Consider the following 22,406-nt stretch of genomic DNA (forward strand, 5'->3'; position numbering starts at 1 on the left):
CTCATGAAACATTTTATGGAAATCTTTGATTGCAATTGAATAACAAATAAAAAAAATTGTGGTTTTTAGTTACAATTTTCTATTTTAATTAGAATTTATTGATGTAAAACACAATTAAATTATAAAAACCAGTTTTATTGATCAAACATGGCATTTATTAATTTTCCCAGTTTAGGGATATTGTGAAGCAGTAACACATCAATTCTAATAATTTTACATGATCATTAACTATTTTCCCCAATTTTATGATTTTTTCAAGGAATTAAATTGGTTAAAAATATTTAGACATATAAAAAATTCAAGAAAATTTATTTTAATGTCTTTGACTTCAGTTAAAACTGAAATTCAAAGTTTGGAAAATTTTATAACTTATTTGATTTAGTTTTGAATATTTAACCATTTTAAACACGTCAAGAATGTTATAGTTAAACTTCAATTGACATAGGCGAAAATTGGATTTTTCACTTAAATTTGTTGTTTAACAATATCAAAACTCTGACACAATATTGACATAATTCTATTGTAGTAGTAAGTATACTAGCGTTAGATTTTCGTCTTGAGACTAACTAGTGTGTAACGTTATCTTAGGTATTTCGTAGTAGGACGTGTGGAAAGTTAGCTCAAGGAATCACAAATACGTTCACGCATCATTATGAGTATTCATAGCCCCTATTTTCGGTTTTACTTTTGGGGTGGAAAAACATGTCTTAAACTATGTGACATCCCCAAAATCTCGGCCAGAAAAGACCGATTTTTCATTTATGTTTTTAAAATAATTTCAGAGTAAATCCTTTTGATTTGAAAGAGTTGCGGAATTTGTTCCCAAAAACAAAACGTGATAAAACAATGTTTACCAAAGCATTTCATAAAAGAAATGTATTTTCATTATATAATCAAATCTCGGGATGTCATGTTCCGATACAGACCATAAAGCATAAACGATAACATTACAAGTCATTCAACAAATATATACATATACAGACTTGTAAACAAAACAACTTGATGGTTCATCCATCTTATGCCCTTGCGCCACTTCCTGTAATACAAATAAAACTGAGTGGGTCAGGCTTAGGAGCCTGGTGAGCATATAGGGTTTTCAACCCACAATAAATAATTATATTTAATTCCACCAACCAAAAATAACCCAATTACCCATTCCCGTTATTCTCACTTTACATCCCTAAGACAACTCACATAAGGGACCTAGTCTAAGAATATTTCATCGGGGCGACAACACATGCTTCGGGGGTTCGTCAGCAATATAAGTCAAATAAGGAAACCATGAGGGGGATGGAGTACAACGAATGAACACCCAAGTTCATTAACACCTACAGGTGGCGAGCCTGCTAGTGTGCCACATGAATGTCTAGAAAAGTCTGTGGTCGTCATCTAAACTCCGCTAGATGACTAAATCAAAACAACAACGAGGCCTCTCATCTGTTTATTACACACCAACTATCATACCCATGTTCTACCCAACATATTAGTAGATAAAATATACATTTTTATACATAGTTTAAAAACCAGTATAGTATGCTTTAATCAATACATATTCCACATAACAGATGAGGCACACACACATACCACATATTTCATAGAAAACAAATCAGATCTATGAGATAGAAGAGGGTGAATATACATTCACACATATAACACAAAATATACACATAACACGTATTTCGTATCAAATACTTTATAATTATGCGTTAGAAGAAAGTAACCACACACTCACTTGATCAGAAGATGATCGGACAGCACTACGGCTTGTAGAAGTAGTATTCTTCGGCAGATCTGGAAGATCTTCACAAAAAAAAACCGGACTCCTCGCGGGCAGAGCTTCAGCTCGGGAATTGCACTTCTCGGGATCTTCAGGGCTTCGGGACTTGCTTCGGGGCTCGGGAATGATACCAGGGCTTCGAGATACTTCTGGCACGCAAAACGATGCAAACCGGAGAGAGAAGAGAGAAAAAGAGCAAATGAGCCGGCTGCCCTCGCATCCTATTTATAGGAGGCTAGAGCCTCGGAGTACGTTGGGCGTACAGCAGTACGCGGGGCGTACGCGTCCGAATCGTCATGGCATGCGTCATCCGAAGAACTCGAGTGCGAGGGACGTCACGCTTCGCTGTACGCTAGGCGTACTTCGGATCAGATTGGTGACTCCTTCGGATATACATCCAAATTAAAGATTAAATTTAAATACAAATTATTTAATAAACTTCGGAAATTCATATCTTCTTCATACGAACTCCGTTTTCGACGTTCTTTATATCCACGTGTAGGTGAGACTACGCTCTACAACTCTCGTTTAGACTCCGTCGGCTAATTTTGAATTTATTTTTTATTAATTATTTTTAGTAGGCTGGGACAGAAAAACATCGTTATAAATTCATAACTTCTTCGTTTGACGTCCGTTCTCGCCTAACTTTTCATCGTTTCGATACCAACAACGAGATCTTCGATTCTCGTTTAGATCGATTTGACTAAAAACCGGTCGATCTCAAATCGAGTGTTTCGGGATGCATACCGCTAAGTCAAAACATCAGAAAATCATAACTTACTCATACGAAGTCAGATTTGGGCGTTCTTTATATATTCGGAAACCTCGTTTCAACTACTACAACAATATCCAAAGATATCAAGTTTATTTTACACTTAAATTTTGATGTTCATTTTATTCTTAATTAATCAAATCACATAATTAAGCAATTAAGCACAAAACACATAATACTCAAATAATATACATCTATTATTTCAAAACGGGTTACAAAGGTTAACCTAGACTATTACATCAACGAAAATGCCTAGCCTGGAAATGTGGGCGTTACAATTCTCTCCCCCTTAGGATGATTCCGTCCCCAGAATCACACATCAACAAACAAATGTGGATAGCGACTCAACATGTGACTCTCCGTTTCCTAGGTGAGATTTGGCCCATTCGATGTTTCCAATGAACAAGCACTAATTCGACCATCTTGCGTCGAAGCTTCTTAGTCTTTTGGTCAACAATTTCCTCAGGTTCTTCAATTAACCTCTTGTGTTCATTAATTCCCAATTTAGAAATTGGAAAAAAATCGGGAACTTCTCCCGTGAACTTCCTCAAATAACACACATGAAAAGTGTTGTGAATTCCATTCAGTTCCTCTGGTAGTTCAAGCTTGTAAGCTTGGTTCCCAAACCTCTGAAAAACTTTAAAAGGTCCAATAAACCTTGGACTCAACTTTCCCCTTTTACCAAACCTTATAAATCCCTTCAACGGCGAGACTTTAAGCAAAACCGAATCTCCAACTTCGAAGGTCATTGGCCTTCGCTTCTTGTCAGCATAACTCTTTTGACGATCTTGAGCTGCTAACATTCTTTCTCTAATTATTTTCAACTTTTCAGCAGTTTGATGGACCATCTCGGGACCCATAAACTGCTTTTCTCCAGCCTCAAGCCAACAAGATGGCGTACGACACTTTTGTCCGTACAAAGCTTGATAAGGTGCCATCTTTATGCTCGAGCGGAAACTATTATTGTTGGAAAATTCTACCAAAGGTAAATGTTCATCCCAGTTACCTAGGAATTCCAGGGTACATGCTCTCAGCATATCTTCAATTGTTTGTATTGTTCTTTCACTCTGGCCATCAGTCTGCGGATGGTAAGTTGTACTTAAACACAACTTGGTACCCAATTCCTCTTGTAGACTTTTCCAAAACCTCGAGGTGAAATGGCTATCATGATCTGACACAATCGTTAACGGAACACCGTGAAGCCTCACAATTTCCTTCACGTAATAATTTGCAAGCTTCTCCATAGACCATTTCTCCTTGGCTGCTATGAAATGCACACTCTTAGTGAATCGATCAACGACCACCCAAATCTTGTCGTGACCATTCTTTGTTCTGGGCAGTTTAGTGACAAAATCCATAGCAATGTCTTCCCACTTACCCATAGGCACAGGCAATGGTTCTAAACTCCCATACGGTTTATGATGTTGTGTCTTTACTCTCGCACAAGTCACACACTTAGCCACATACTTTGCAACATCAAGCTTCATCGTCGGCCACCAGTAGTAGGACTTTAGGTCCCTATACATTTTAGTGCTACCGGGATGAATCGAGTACATGGTTTTGTGAGCTTCTTCCATTAGAAGATCTCTGACTCCTCCTGTCTTAGGTATCCAAATCCGATCTTGGAACACCTTCAGTCCATGACTGCTTACACCGAACACCAACGTTTTGCCCAAACATTCCTCCTTTCGGTCATTCTTCTCAGAAGCTTCGCTTTGAGCTTTCTTTATATTTTCCAAAATAGTCGAGACAACTTCAATTCTCAACGCTCTTGGCCTTTTCCTTTCAAGATTGACTTTCCGACTGAGAGCATCAGCAACAACATTAGCTTTACCGGGATGGTAAAGTATTTCACAGTCGTAGTCCTTGAGTAACTCTAGCCAGCGTCGTTGCCTCATATTCAATTCTTTATGATTAAAGAGATATTTGAGACCCTTATGATCAGTGAAAAGTTTGCACTTTGTGCCATAGAGGTAATGCCTCCATATTTTCAGAGCGGAAACTACCGCTGCCAACTCCAAATCATGATTCGGGTAATTCTTTTCATGCTCCTTCAGCTGTCGAGATGCCTATGCTATCACCTTTTCTCTTTGGGTCAAAACACAACCCAATCCAACCCCAGACACATCGCTATAAACAGCGAAGTCTTCACCTCCATCGGGTAAAGAAAGTATCGGTGCCTCGCATAGTTTTTTTCTTTAGCTTCTCGAATGCTTCTTTACGCTTATCACTCCAACCATAAGTAGCTCCTTTGTGGGTCAAAGCTGTTAATGGACTAGCGATCGAAGAAAAGCCTTGGATAAACCTTCGGTAATATCCGACTAATCCTAAAAAGCTTCGGATCTCCGTGGGACTTTTTGGTTGTTCCCACTTTATCACAACTTCAATCTTTGCTGGATCAACCATTATCCCTTCTTGGTTGACCACGTGACCTAAGAATTGGACTTCACGAATCCAAAAATCACATTTGGAGCACTTTGCATACAGATTCTCCTTTTTCAAGACTTCTAACACTTCTCGCAAGTATCTGCCATGCTCCTCTTGGCTTTTCGAGTAAATCAGAATGTCGTCTATGAATACTATCACGAATTTATCAAGGAACGGATTACAAACCCTATTCATTAAATCCATGAATGCTACCGGAGCATTGGTTAGTCCAAACAACATAACCAAGAACTCGTAGTGTCCATATCTAGTTCTGAATGCAGTCTTCTCGATATCTTGCTCTCTTACTTTTAGCTGATGATATCCTGACCTTAGATCGATCTTCGAGAAATAGCTCGAACCTTGCAATTGATCAAACAGGTTATCAATCCTCGGCAACGGATATGTATTCTTTATTGTTGTCTTGTTCAGCTCTCTGTAATCAATGCACATTCTCATACTTCCATCTTTCTTCTTCACAAATAACATCGGAGCTCCCCAGGGTGATGAACTAGGTCTAATGAAATCTTTGTCCAATAACTCCTGAAGTTGCATCATCAGCTCCTTCATCTCCGTTGGCGCTAATCGATACGATGCTTTTGCTATTGGCGTGGTTCCTGGTAACAAGTCTATTCTGAACTCTACTTGTCTATCAGGTGGTAATCCAGGAAGATCTTCGAGAAATACTTCCGGATAATCACACACCATTGGTATACTCTGTATCACCTTCTTTTCCTTCTTAGCATCGATCACGAATGCTAAATATGATGTACATCCCTTGGTCAAACACTTCCTGGCTTTCATTAGGGAAATGATTCCAGAATTTACTCACCGTTTGTCCCCGTACACCATAAATGAATCCTTCCCAGGCGGGTTTACTTTAACTATCTTCTTCTTGCATAAAATTTCGGCATCATTGGCGCTAAGCCAATCCATTCCCAGAACGATGTCGAAACCATTAAGTTCGATAGGCAATAATTCCTCATGAAACTTATTCCCATTAAGGTCGATTAAGATGTTTTTCATACGATGGCTAATAGGTACAAACTTGCCACTAGCAACTTCGACTAATAAAGCATTATCTAGTCTATCAACAGGCAAGGCTAGTTTTCTACCAAACTCATGCGAAATAAAGGAGTAGTTGGCTCCAGAATCAAACAAAATTTGAGCAGGTAATTCGTTTACGAGAAAGGTACCTGAAGCGACATCAGCTTCATCTTTCGTAGCTTCGAGTGTCATCTGGAAGTCTCTCGCCTTCGGCTTTGGTGGAATGTTGGGCTTAGCTGCCTCCTTCTTCTTTGGACAGTCTTTCAAAATATGCCCCTCTTCATTGCAACCAAAACACATACTTTTGTTGTTCGGACACTCATTGGCAAAATGCCCAATTTTTCCGCACTTGTAGCAGGTTACATCCTCACTACATTTCCCAAAGTGCTTTTTCTTACACTTATCACACCATTTTGCTTCGCCTCCTTTTCCTCCACCAAACTTTTTCGAATCAGATTTCGAAAATTTGCTTTTCTTACCGGAACCAGATGTTCCCTCAAACTTTCTCTTCTCACCAACCTCAACCTTGTCAGTGGTTCTCCCCTTAATCATGTTGTCAACAGACTTGGCAGCCCAGATAGCTGCCTCTAGAGTATGTGCCTGACGTACTGGCACCTCGTACTCCCATGGGAGTCCCTTCGCATACCGGTCCACCTTTCTCAGCTCGTCTGGGACGATACGCAAGGCAAACTCCATCTTATCGGTGAAGTTATTGGTGTATTCATAAACTGACATGCTGCCTTTCGTCAATGCGAAAAACTTATTCTCCAACTCCAATAGATTTTGAGCCGAGCAGAACTTGCGCTTGAACTGCGCCAAGAACTCTGCCCATGTCAATTGCAGTGGCTCATTAGGGCTTAACGTCTTCCCTAGAGTGTTCCACCAACGAACAGCTCCACCTCAGAATTGACGCACTACATAGATAGTCTGCAACTTGCCTCTGCAGCCACAAGTCATGAAGGCTAACTCCATTTCGGAGATCCAATCCATAACTCCAATCGGATCCTCATTTCCATTGAAGGTCGATGGTTTGCAAGTTAGAAAGTCCTTGTACTTGCATCCCATTCCATCATTCCTTCCATCATGGTTGTTTTGCCTAACTATCGGTGGGTTGGCTTGACCAACGGACCCACTGAAGTTTCCACCTTCTGAGTTCCCTTCATTTAATTTGGGCTCTTCCACATGAATTGATAGTTCTTCACGATTATGTTGAAGCAACCGCCTAGTTTCATCCATCTGACGATCCAACATTGTTTGAATCATCATTTGCACACCAGCCATGGTTATTGGCTCAGGTGCTGCTGCTACGACAGGTATTTGCTCAATCACTGGTGGTTGATTCCTATTTTCATCAGCATTTCCACCTCCACTTCTTGTTCTCACCATTTTTGATATATACACCGAATAAGGTGAAATTAGATCCTCATTCACTATAGATATTCAAATCATCCTTATCACTCAGAAACGTTTACATGCTAGTTCTAATATCGTAGACGTACGCTTAGAATCCTACACACTTAAGTTTCTAGATCCGGTCAGCAACAGACCATAGATCCGAACAAATAATATCATATATGGCAACATATAACATTTAGCACATAAAAGCATTTTAGGCAACTTTCCTAAAATAAACTAGTGCTCGTGTCTAAAACATAACAGACACATATCTCAAAATTTCACTTAGCATTCTAAGTTTAAGTCTAGAAATCCTACAAATTCCTAGTTCGCTTAAACTAATGCTCTGATACCAACTTTGACATCCCCAAAATCTCGGCCAGAAAAGACCGATTTTTCATTTATGCTTTTCAAATAATTTCAGAGTAAATCCTTTTGATTTGAAAGAGTTGCGGAATTTGTTCCCAAAAACAAAACATGATAAAACAATGTTTACCAAAGCATTTCATAAAAGAAATGTATTTTCATTATATAATCAAATCTCGGGATGTCATGTTCCGATACAGACCATAAAGCATAAACGATAACATTACAAGTCATTCAACAAATATATACATATACAGACTTGTAAACAAAACAACTTGATGGTTCATCCATCTTATGCCCTAGCGCCACTTCCTGTAATACAAATAAAACTGAGTGGGTCAGGCTTGGGAGCCTGGTGAGCATATAGGGTTTTCAACCCACAATAAATAATTATATTTAATTCCACCAACCAACAAGAACCCAATTACCCATTCCCGTTATTCTCACTTTACATCCCTAAGACAACTCACATAAGGGACCTAGTCTAAGACTATTTCATCGGGGCGACAACACATGCTTCGGGGGTTCCTCAGCAATATAAGTCAAATACGGCAACCATGAGGGGGATAGAGTACAGCGAATGAACACCCAAGTTCATTAACACCTACAGGTGGCAAGCCTGCTAGTGTGCCACATGACTGTCTAGAAAAGTTTGTGGTCGTCATCTAAACTCCGCTAGATGACTGAATCAAAACAACAACGAGGCGTCTCATCTGTTTATTACACACCAACTATCCACCCATGTTCTACCCAACATATTAGTAGATAAAATATACATTTTTATACATAGTTTAAAAACCTATATAGCATGGTTTAATCAATACATATTCCACATAACAGATGGGGCACACACACATACCACGTATTTCATAGAAAACAAATCAGATCTATGAGATAGAAGAGGGTGAATATACATTCACACATATAACACAAAATATACACATAACACGTATTTCGTATAAAATACTTTACAATTATGCGTTAGAAGAAAGTAACCACACACTCACTTGATCAGAAGATGATCGGACAGCACTACGGCTTGCAGAAGTAGTAATCTTCGGCAGATCTGGAAGATCTTCACAAAAAAACCAGACTCCTCGTGGGCAGAGCTTCGACTTAGGAATCGCACTTCTTGGGATCTTCGGGGCTTTGGGACTTGCTTCGGGGCTTGGGAATGATACCGGGGCTTCGGGATACTCATGGCACGCAAAACGATGCAAAACGAGAGAGAGAAGAGAGAAAAAGAGCAAATGAGCCACCTGCCCTCGCATCCTATTTATAAGAGGCTGGAGCCTCGGAGTACACTGGACGTACAGCAGTACACGGGGCGTACGCGTCCGAATCGTCATGGCATGCGTCATCCGAAGAACTCGAATGCGAGGGACGTCACGCTTCACTGTACGCAGGGCGTACTTCGGATCAGATTGGTGACTCCTTCGGATATACATCCGAATTAAAGATTAAATTTAAATACAAATTATTTAATAAACTTCGGAAATTCATATCTTCTTCATACGAACTCCGTTTTCGACGTTCTTTATTTCCACGCGTAGGTGAGACTACGCTCTACAACTCTCGTTTAGACTTCGTCAGCTAATTTTGATTTTATTTTTTATTAATTATTTTTAGTAGGCCGGGACAGAAAAACTTCGTTATAAATTCATAACTTCTTCGTTTGACGTCCGTTCTCACCTAACTTTTTATCGTTTCGATACCAACAACGAGATCATCGGTTCTCGTTTAGATCGATTCGACTAAAAACCGCTTGATCTCAAATCGAGTATTTCGGGATGCATACCGCTAAGTTGAAACTTCAGAAAATCATAACTTCCTCATACGAAGTCAGATTTGGGCGTTCTTTATATATTCGGAAACCTTGTTTCAACTACTACAACATTATCCAAAGATATCAAGTTTATTTTACACTTAAATTTTGATGCTCATGTTATTCTTAATTAATCAAATCACAGAATTAAGCAATTAAGCACAAAACACATAATACTCAGATAATATATTTCTATTATTTCAAAACGGGTTACAAAGGTTAACCTAGACTATTACATCAACGAAAATGCCTAGCCTGGAAACGCGGGCGTTACAAACTATGTATGTTTGTTCTATTTATTTGGACTCGTATAAACTTGGTTGCTATATTATATATATATATATATATATATATATATATATATATATATATATATATATATATATATATATATATATAACTCATTAACTCTTTTGAGCCCATGGTGATTATGGATAGCGCTATTAGGAGGTAGACAACTCCTTACTCGCACGATTCGCAGAGTGCATTTTACCATATTATACGCTATGTTTGCGATACACATAGTAGTCAATAGGGCAGGATTTGGTCATTAAGCTTGGGTTGTGAACTCATGAATGGAAACTTGATGCACATATGAATCTTACATCACATTTTAGCAATGAAACTTGTATACTTATTTTAGCAATGAAACTTGAATACTCATTTTAGCAACGAAACTTGCATACTCATTTTAGCTTAGCAACGAAAATTGTATACTCATTTTAGTAACGAAGCTTGTATACTCATTTTAGCAACGAAACTTGTTTACTCATTTTAGCAACAAGCATTATTTTTCATGGTAACAATGGACTTTGTTTCTCATGATAGCATAAAACTTGATTTCCCTTGAAAATATGAACTTTGCATCTCATTTTGGCAACATACTTTATATATTACGATGACAACAAACTTTGTTTATGCAAACTTATTAATCATTTAGCAATGTACTTTTATTTATGGAAACTTCTATCAAAACTTTGATTATGATTCATGAAACCAATACTTTTGTAAACATGTGAACTCACAAACTATTTTTATAGTTGACACTCATTTTACATACTTCTTCAGGGATCATCTAGTAAGAGGCACATAGAGACACAACACTTGTAGAAGCATTAGGCACGTGTTATTTTTTTTTAAATATATTGTAATATTTTTTCTTTAAAGTTGTTTAAACTCATTATAAACTATAAAGTTTTTAATACTATGGTTGGTTTTGTCTTCATCTTTTGCTATGAAACCCTTTGTACTGTCGGATACTGTGTTTCCACTATTGTGGGGTGTGACGGAAAATGGTATTAGAGCCGAAGGTTATAGAGAATACTGGTTTACCTTTATAGAACCACAACTATAGAAAAAAAAATCAAAATGATTTTAAAATATTAAACATACTACTGATATACCTAATTCATGTACGCGTTATTGGACATTAATTAAGTATAGCCTGACGAACTATGTTTAATTAATGAAAATTAATGCGAGGCTGGAAACAGTTATAATAGAATTATGTTCAAAATGATTTTCAATTTAAATTTTTTAAAAACAAAATTTTTCGGTGTGTGTATGGGCATTGCATATTATAGGCATTCATCCAGGTGCATTTTGAAACTAAGTGCACTTTTATCACAATGTCTTTATTTAGAAATATTCTTATCCTTTATCAAGTGCTACACTAACCAGTTAGGTTATATCACTAGCCACTCTAGGAGCAATCCACTTAGTATTAAGAATAAGTATTCCTCATTAGCTATTAACTTTAGATGTAAGGTTAGTAGCTAGATAGCCACTAGTAATAATCTTATGATGAAACAAATACCAATCATACCTTAATACCTCTTCATCGCCTTCATACTAGATTTACAACTAAGAAAAGCATTTTCGATACCGACATGGCAGACAATTGGAGCATTATTGTAGGAGGTATATGAGTGCCACGAGTAACCATTTGGATCCCATTGGTGAGCATCTATAATATGATTCACGAGGAGGCACGAAAGTTCAGTCGTTTGTTACTAATACGTGAGACTTCTCTTCTATGATATGAATTTAACTTTAGGTTGTCTCCACCTTGAGCTTAAAACATAACATAGGATATCTCTTTGACCCAAAATGTTATGTTTGGTGATTCCTACCCTACCATCTTTACTTTTAATTAAAGCACAAACCATCCCCTCTATGATAATTTTTTTTAATTATAAGTCTTAGTTCGAGGCCCCCAGATGCACTGGTGATAATCACAAGTATACCATCATCTTACACATTTCAAATTACTAACATGTTTCCTAACCAACCTTCAACCTTATATTTTCATGCCCGATCAAACATCACACTACTTCGTTGTACGAATATTTCCTATAATTTCGAATCCTCCTTCGACCTATATCGTGTTCATGCATTCATTTGAGTCCTTATCGACATTACTGACATTCCTATCATTATAAAGGATTACAACCACTTACGACATGATCCAGAAGCCAAACCTATAACTTAACCATTGACTCCTATAAAAGGTCGTGAAACTGCATTGACACCATAAAATATTTTACAAACAATTTTTCATGTCCTCTATTTTCGGGAAAAAGTTACCAGTACTCACCTTATACTTATCTTAGTATCAGGTACGATTAGCTACAAAAATCCACTTATTCCTTACTTCTTAATCTTCCATCGGAAACTTATTTCACTTCATCGATTTTATTTATCAATGATACAATACTTTATAATCACTCCATGCAACTTACTAGACCTTTCCTAACAATGTAAGCCAAATTTCTTGATAAAAACAACCACCTTTACTTTTGAGAACTTGCTTTAACTTCACACTTTTCATCAAAACTCAATTTAACCAATATTGGTTTTAACCTTGCTATTTCATTTTCATTTCAAATATATTTCAATGGATAGATGTGCTTTTTAAGGGAATATAGACCATTTTAAACCTTTCTTACCGTTTTGGCACATTTTCGAAAAACTTAGAAACATTTTCTTTTATAAAAGTGTTTAAACTATATGCTATAAAACTTAAACATATGACATTGAATTTCATATTATGTGTAAAAGCTTCATCGTATATTTCAAACCACTTTTGTTTTGACACTTTTGACCACTTTCTTATTTAGGCATTGCACTTTATTTGAATGTGTTTTCTTGAAACCCAACATACCTCAGTTTTTGTACTTTGTTACGAATTATTGTTATAATCTATAAAGTTTCTAGATACTACCGCATCACAAAACTTAGTGTTCACTTTTAAATTTCCACTGACGCACTTTCAAAAATGCATAATTATTCTTTTAATATATTGAGTCTTTACCTTATCCATTTTAACCATTGTTGGACTTCAGTCTAAAAAGTCAAAACTGCCAGATTTTCAATTACCAGTTGTAATACTTCTTCTTTTGCACAAAAAGGAGTTTAACTTAATTGATAACTCATGAATTTTTGGCAAACACTTTAAAACTTCCACATGTCTAATCATTAACATACACCAAAGATTGGAGTTTGAAATATATCTTAACCTAGTTTTAAATCTACCTATAGATATTGTTCTTATAATTTTAACAATAGCAATCATTGCTGCTACTACCATCCTTTTCTTTCCACCAAACTTGAATTCTTACTCTCTACCTGGTTTGAGATCTCACACACCCATAATAATAACACAATACATTGTCTAACAATGTTCTTGTCTAATCTACTTCCCTTGGTACCATATTCGTACACATAAAGACTAGAAGTCTACCTTTTCGTTTTGAGCAATGAATATATGATTAGTCATGAGGCATAATATTGTCTTTGTCAACCTTGATCTATTCAACTACACAGCTTATCATATACATTTTGTTTTTTATTATGAGATCTAACGTAAATAAGTAATCCTTATTCTCATTGTTCTTTTGTTCTAAATTTAAATTTTTTTATTGTTTTTGTAGAATCATTAAATTAAGTATGCACTATTTTCAATGATCGATATTTTTACACATTTCTTAAAATAACATTCTACTTTGAAATTTCCAGCGAGTTCCTAAACTCCCAAACTTGTTTTCATAAATCTTCTAACTCCTCGTAAACTCGTATTCGTCTTCGCTTAAACAATCTGACAATTTTTCAAAAATTCTAATCTAAATATTTCTATACAAGTTTCTTCAATGAGTCTTTATATATATATATATATATATATATATATATATATATATATATATATATATATATATATATATATATATATTCTTCGAATATGGTTCTATTGTAATAAGAATAACCGTACTATTAAATATTGCCTCGAAGATCCTCGATCATTTCGTAATTTATTGTGTAGACAACACTTGAATAGTCTTTACAGTTGAAATGCACCAAAACTTTGTTGCGTACCCTTTGTTGGGGTGCAAAGTTATTCATTCATGACTTTGTAAATGTTTGACTTTTGTAAAACCCACTTGCATGTGGTGCTTTAGCCTTTAGACCCATTTTTTAGAGAGTGAGAGAGAGACATGTAAACACCTCTATAAATAGTGGGTTCATACCACTTGTAGAGGTGTGCTTGAGAGATGTAGAAGTGAGTGTGTAAGTGTGTGTTAATTATGTAGTCTAGATCTAGATCTTTTTTGTAAACACCATATACATTCAATATGTCTCTTAAACACCCAAATCACCATGTTCAATTGTGCAAGCTTTAATTCCGCATGCCAAATCATGTTCTTTGTCACTACAATTGGTATCAGAGCTTGGTTTTCACGATCAACGTGACTTTTGTAGAACGATTCTCGGTTTGGCAATTTTTGTCACAATTTGATCAATTTTGGTGAGTCTCTCTCTATGATCTCTCGTAATATTTGGATTCGTGCTTTGCGTTCTTGATTTTTGATCGTTTTGATTCATTGGATCTAATTCGTTTCAAACCTCATTGTTGATCCAATCAATTTTTGTTTAGATCAAATTCAAACCAAAAACAAAATAAAATTTACTAAATAAATGATTGATATATGATCCATAACCTTGAGCCCAAAATCTCGATCCATTACTGTTCATTCAACCAGATTGAAGCCCAAACTTGTAATCCAACTGATAGATTCGATGTATCTGATTGTATTCGCATATCCGACATCTATTTTCTTGTTCTAACAAATCGATAATCACGATTATGTATGTTGAATCGAAAGTCGATTGTATCAAATCATTTTCGTTGATGGATATTAATCATTGTTTTTCTCTCGATTTATCTAGTCTTGAATCAATCTGATTGCCTTTGATATTGATACTTTATCGATCATTCATAATCAGTTGTTCTTCAGCTCTTAATCTCGACTTCTCATTGTATTTTTCTCGATCGATGTTGAATGTATATCTGATATTGAGTGTCGATTTCTTATGATTTGGAATATGATGAACTCGATTTTATACAAGTTCCAGTGAAGAAGTTGGAAATTGATCTTTTGATTTTGATGAAATTGTTGATCAAGAACACCTGAATGTGTGAAGAACTGTTGAAGGAACACATTTTGATCTAAAATTGTTCTGAAAAGTTATCAATTTGTTGTTTGTTGACTGAAGAACTGAAAGTCAAAACAAAAAGTCCAAATTGTTGTTCTTGGTTCAACTTGTACACACGCTTCACTGAGTTGTACAATTGGATTATCATCGTGTGATTCTATGATTTGGTTTGTTAGTTTGAAATCGAGATCTGATTGTTTGTATGGGAAGATGATTTCGATTGTTGATGAACGAAGGGCTATCGTATGGTTTAATGGATATGTGATAATCAAGTGGTTGATCTGGAAATGTGAATTTGATTTTGAAAATCGATTAATTGGTTTGAATGCCAAGAATATTCGCATCTGGATCTTCATTGAGTTCGCATATGTGATTAATTGATTTTGATTTCGCAAGACTTGGAGTCGGAGATCTGGATTGTGTTCGCATCTATAGAATGCGAAGAGAATTTAATGGTGATATTCAGTTCGCATTTGGTGAGACAAGTATGTGGTTGTTGATTTTTGGTTGGTTCGCATTTGAAAGCAGTGGGTTTCACATCTGGGTTCGCATCTGAGTTCCTCAAACAAACTGAATGATGTTGATGGTTTGGTTTCGCACGTTTGGAGTCTAAGATCTGTATCAAGTTCGCATCTTATCTCAAGAATAATGTTCGCATTTGAAATCTTGAGTTCGCATCTGGATCTTCATTGGATTTGCATTTGATCTTGTTTGGGTTCGCATCTGAAATGTTTATTTAATTCGCATTTGCTTATAAACATTGGATTCACATTTGGTTACAGAGATCACATGAGTTCGCATTTTGTCCAATTTTGGAGTTAAGATGCGAAGTATTTTCTTATCCATGGTTCGCATATCTGGAAGTTGTTCATTCGCATTTGGTTCATTTGATTAATTGGGTGAAAGATGCGAAGGGTGTGCGAAGCATTCCCTGTTAATCGTTCAATGAAGAAGAAAACAAATATGTTCGCATTTGGTCCCTGATCTTTTCAAGAAATAATATATGTCACACCCCAAAACCGAGAACGGCGGAAACGTTCTGGGGCGGAGGACGTCATGTTTAATATCAACAACAATGTAAAGTAGTAAACAAGCAACAACATCATCCATTGCATTAATAAAATGATTATTATACAATTGTATTTTGTCAAATTTTGATAAACACTACAAGCATAAATCAAAATGAAAGATAAGTCTTGAATAAGCTTCATCTTCCTTTTTCCCTGCATCGGTACCTGTCTATGATGACCTGAGGATACAAGTAATTTTGAAAATGAGTATCAGCTTTAAAGCTGGTGAGATCATAAGTATTAATGTGTCTTAATTTGTGAAAACTTATAATTTCTAAGACTTGACATTGCTTTGAAAGAAAACGAGTATAAGTATGAAAATATTTGTAGCTCAACTGTATATGTTTGAAAATCACTAGAAATCCCTATGATTCCTATTAGTAACAAAAGGAGTTTTCTACCAAGACTTAACTGTTATGTGTGTGTGTGTCTCTTGTAAGAGTATGTATTTTTCCAAAGTATAACTATCATTACTCAAAATATAGATTCTATATTTATGTTTAAGTGAGGTTATCACTGAAATATGTACTGGAAAAATTAACGTAGTACTAAATCGTAGCTCTTAAAGGGCTACTATTTATCAACAGATAGCATCTACATTACCGCGCTTCCTATGAAAAATTCACGAAGTGAATGTAATGGGAAAGAAATAGTACTATGGTGTAGTGTCGAACTACAACCGTACCTATTACCTTAAATCTACGGTAATCCTACCAAGTACCACAGTATTTGGATATATATATATATATATATATATATATATATATATATATATATATATATATATAGGTATATATATCAATACACCGATACTCAACTTGCCTTATTTGATGGATAAGGTATAATGTGATGTCTAGATCCTAGACTGTTTCGCTCCCCTATCAGAGGGATTTTAGGACCTACACACGACCCCTGCATAAATGCAAGCCGTGAGCATCACATTACCTGCGATCATGTATACTCGATATAACAATCACAATCGTAGTGTGTTTTATCAGTATAGTTAGATCCTAAACTGGTTCTGAGCTATAGCCCCTAGTGACGTCTATCCTATGTATATGAAAGCGTACTCATGTAAGTGTGATCATGTAATTGTACTTATGGTGTACTGAAATGTTCTTCGTGTGCTAGCTGTAATGTGTGTTCTCTCTATCTAGCAAGTATTGTCATGTAAGCGTTCTAGTATAATTGTATATGTTCTCGTCCTAGTATAGATGTATATGTATTGTACAGCAATGTTCTAGAAAGTATTGACTCATGAATGAACTGACTCGTTGTATGATATCGCGTTCTAGTAATGGTTCTAGTATCTTCCTGAACTACCCAAATGGTAGCTTACTAGTAATCTAAGTGGTACGTATGGATGTGGATGTATACCCTTGCTACCCAAGGGCATAGGATGAACTAGAAGAACCTTTTATGACTTTATATGTACACATGATATATAACTAATATTTAAACGACCTTCGGATGAGTATCCAATATCCCACCAGACCACATCTCAAGGCGCGAAAAGGAAATAGGGTGGATAGCCTTCCTAAGTCCTTTAAACATTTCTTATATAACTATACATATAGAGGCATGAAATTTATAATATAAAAGCATAAATAAGTTTGGTAAAACATTTGAAACATAAATATTAGTTTAAGGAAAGATCGACTTGATGTCAATCTATAAAACAATTTGAAGGCATAAGTTTGATAAAACAATATAAGTATAAGGAACATTTGTTTGAAACACAGTTGTAAATAAGTTTGAAATATGATAAACAGAGTAAGAGGTACAGTGTAATAAGGAGTTTAAAACATATAAAATGTTTATAAAAATCAGTTGAAAGGAACTGTTTGGTAAAACGGCTAATGAGTAGCCAAATCTTTTGAATGTTGTATATTTATCACATGTGATTGATGTAATAAGTAATATACTCCTACTTAATAATCACATGAGATTGACATAATAAGTAGCATGATTCTACTTGTATCCCCCCCCCCCATAAAGCATTTAAAAGTAGTTTAAAACATTATTTAAGGGGTATGAACTCACATGATTGAAGTGGTTGATTTAAAGTAGTCGAGAGAGGAATCGAGCAGAACTTCGACAGGAAGAGTTGAAAACGATGGAAATCTTGGGATTCTCGGGATTCTCGAGAACACAAAACCTTCCTTCGGGATTTGAAGGTGAAAACCGGGTCTTTGGGAGGGTCTCGGGGGCTTAAACGCAGAGTTTCGGCGCGGGAAAGAAAGGAACTGAGCAATGGAGCTCGGAACCCTTGAAATCTATTTATAGGGGCATTTTTGGGGTGTGCCACGTCGTGGCAAGTGATGGCCACGTCGTGGGGAGTCAAACCTATCCTCTTCCATTAATTGGACGCCCTCGGTCACTTGCCGGGTCGCGGCAAGCTTGTGCCACGTCGTGGCACCTGACAGCATCGGATTTTGGACCCCGAACTTGTAAAATCCATAACTTTCGCATACGAGCTCCGTTTTCGACGTTCTTTATATGCACGCGTAGCTAAAAACATGATCTACAACTCTCGTTTAGACTTCATCGGCAAATTTTGATTTATTTTTAATTATTTATTTTTAACGGGCCGGGACACGAAAAGACCGTTAAAATTCCATAACTTCTTCATCCGATGTCCGTTTTCGTCAGACTTTTCGCCATTGCGCTACTAATGTTGAGACCTTAGATTCTCATTTAGGTTGTTTTGGTCAAAAGTATCTCGAGCTCTATTTCGAGTTTTTAGCTGTCTACTGCTATACCCGAATCTTGGAAAAATCATAACTTCCTCATACAAAGTCAGATTTGGACGTTCTTTTTATGTACGCTCACGGTTTGAGGTTATCTATAACTTTCATTTAGATACTTAAGGCTAAAAACTATTGCATCAAAATTTCGCGTTTTTCGTTTAATCGCTGATGCTGGTTTTGCCGAGAATCTTCAGTTGGTCATAACTTCTTCGTTATAACTCGGATTTTAGGGTTCTTTATATGTACGAAAACCTTGATACGATTCCTACTACTTTATTTAACCCAAACAAGATTTTAGGAAAGTTATATTTTGACCTAAATTTGATTGGTTTACATTACATTGTCTCGAAATATCGGGTTGTCACATCATCCCCCCGTTAAAGGGAATTTCGTCCCGAAATTAGAATTTAAGCAAGGAAGTATGCACGAATGATCGAGTCGTGAGGAGGAAACTTCCTAATCGATTGGTTCTAGTGCATCTACTTGATAACGGGTTCTTGGTTGGCATTCCAACGAACCTTCACTAACTGGCGATGGCGTTTCTTCGTCCTCTTGACCTCTCGGTCGAGGGTCACTACGGTTCTAATACGAAGTTGAGGATCTCGACGAGTGGACTTGCAAGAGTCCTAACGGAAAGGTATGGTTTCACGATCGAGATGCGAAGAGTAGAAAGTACGTTACTAAGTTCGCGGAGTAGCTCTAGTTTGTGTGAGGCACAGGACCGATTCTGATAAGAATCTCGGAGGTCCTGTCTAACTTGGATTTAGCTTTCCACGCTTTACGAAGCGTATTAAGCCATTCCCAGAGTGAGTTATCCTAAAGAACTTGGTCACTCACTTGGAATCTCAAAGGTTCCTTTTCTTACGTAACTTCCTGGTCAAAGGCCACCCCTTGCTGGGTTAAAGTCGTACGAGTTTCTGTAGCGAGCGAGGAGTTCTGAATGAACTAAGGCAGTAGGTCGGTAAGACCTAGAATCTGGCAAAAAAAACTGTCGGCATCTCTGGTGTCGATAAATGCTCAATGGTTTTGACAAATTTGAAAGAGTACTCAAAATTTCCCACATTACTAACAGTGTGTCCTAGAAATTTGACTCTTCAATTTCAAAACTCGTGCCTAGAGAACTTTGCTAAAAGTTCCTCTGTAGGAATGTTACCATGGGCTTTCTTCTTACTACGAGGGCAGATAAGTAAGTCATTACATGGGGAAATGACGAACTGATCCCAGTAAGAAAGACGTAACTCTATTTCTTTAGCTCATGAAAACTATGGGCGTATTGGTCCTATCCGAAAGGTATCGCTACGAACTCGAAGTGTCTGCATCGAGTTCAGGAGATAGTCTTCCGGACATCCTCCCCTAACACTCGAACTGGTGATATTCGGATTCCAGATCCATTCCTGGAAGTAGTTTCTTTCCTTGCGTTTGCTCAACCATTTTGTCTATGCGAGGTAGAGATAACGATTTCTATGAAAATCTTGACGGAGTCCTCGATATCCGAGGCACATACGTTGCAATCCGTCAATCTCCACGAGAATATGACCGGGGTTCCCTAGGGTGAGAAGCCTAGTCTTCTAATTCTCTTTCTGTGTAGTTCGACAAGCGGTTTGTACTGTTCTGGTATCTCCGAGGGTGTTTAAACTATAGGGCGATCTGTTTACGGGAGTCGTACTGGTTTCTAAGTTTGTTCACATGATGATGTGATTACTCGTAGTCTTAAGCAGTTCTCCGTCCTAAAGTTCATATTAGAATTCATACATGGTTTCACAATCACAACTTCGGGTATACGAGTCGTATATAATTAAGATTGAAAAGGTAGTCGAATAACTAATTCCTCTTTAAGCTCACATCCCATCAGGGAAAAAGAAGTTAAAGTGGAATCATCAATTCTAAACCTGTAGAATCTTGATTATTTATAACTCTTACGTATGCCTTCCTCAGTGATAGATCAATCGCATGAATCCTTGGATTGAACTTGACGTATTGCACGAGTGGTACTTCGGGGATTTCTTCGGAAAGGAAAATAACTAAGAGGTACTCTTGGAATGAGTACTTCGGGGATTTCTTCGGAAAGAAAAATAACTAAGAGGTACTCCTGGAATGAGTACTTCGGCGTTCTGGTGGGACGGTTTCGCTGGAAAAGTGATCTAGAAGAAAGAGATGTACGCATGAAGCTGTTTTTGTGAGGATCAAATTGAATCGAGTCATATGATAATGTCGGAATCATACTGAAGCTTAAAGACATTAGATTTGAACATAAGACGTTTACAGACGAAGCACAACCGTGCAACCATGAACAGAGTTACAGTACTTTAGATTTACCACAAGACTAATGCTGCGAATAAGATATACTACAAAAGACAAGTATACGCAGCACGAGAATTCCTATACAGACAGGATTTCGCAAAAGGTAAGACTCTAGTTGCACCAGTTCTAGATAGTTTATAAGTCTGTTACAACGAAACGCCTAAATTACATTAATGTGGTTCCGGAGCAGGCTCTCCTGCAGCTGTGATCCTGAGAATTTAGATTGTTCATGTAAAGAGTAAGAGTATGATCTCTAAAGTTTGACCTACGTCCCTATGATGCAGTCCTAGTAAAGAATGAAAGTATGTTCGCGAAGGTTTGACCTACATCCCTATGATGCAGTCCTAGTACGGAATGGAAGTATGTTCACAAAATGGTCTCAAGACGTTTGACGTTCGAGCTGAGGTATCGGGGTTGGTGAATAACAAGATCCAACCACTGAAAGAGACATGGAAATGTCTCTGGAGATAAAACACCATAGTCCAATGACTTGACTAGAGCATGTTTCAGATAGACTCTAAATGAAAGTAAGATAAAAGTACTTGAAATGAAGAATGACGTAACAGTTAGCCGGCTGTTAATATCTTTGATATTCACAATGTAAGGATTTTGGAAAATGACCTTGTAAAGGTCTTACATTATATCTACAGAAGATAGTTCATGACAGCATAAGGACCTAACCAATGTACTTACGGTACAAGATAATTTCATGGAAAATGCCACATCGGGCATAGACAGAAAACACGATCACTATTAATAAGGAAATAAAGTAAAGCGTCTACTATTGGCGATGGTCATCCCTCTGGTGAACTCTTAGTTCAACCAATTGACGTTCCATGTCAAGTAGGTGTCTTTCGCACCCCATCTGGCGTACTCGGAGCTCTAAGACTTTGGCTCGTGATTCAGCCAGTGCTTGCAACAGGGTTTCATGGTTTCTCACTGATCTCTTGTGAGCATCCTCTAGATGAATGGTGTGGAGGGTATGCATTCTAGCATAGGCGACTACTTCTACAATCTGATGTAGGGCTGTCCTGCCTTGAATCTCATTTCAGGACAGTCTGCGGACCAAGATTGGCAAGACTCTATCTGTTGAGCCCCATTGTTCAAGTTGCAAAAGCTTCGGTCGCCATCAAATGGCATAGACTGATCTTGTCCTTGGCTCCCTGTTTCCAAGCATTCCACTCACTCG

Source organism: Lactuca sativa, chromosome 4 (assembly GCF_002870075.4).
Source record: "Lactuca sativa cultivar Salinas chromosome 4, Lsat_Salinas_v11, whole genome shotgun sequence".
NCBI lineage: Eukaryota > Viridiplantae > Streptophyta > Magnoliopsida > Asterales > Asteraceae > Lactuca > Lactuca sativa.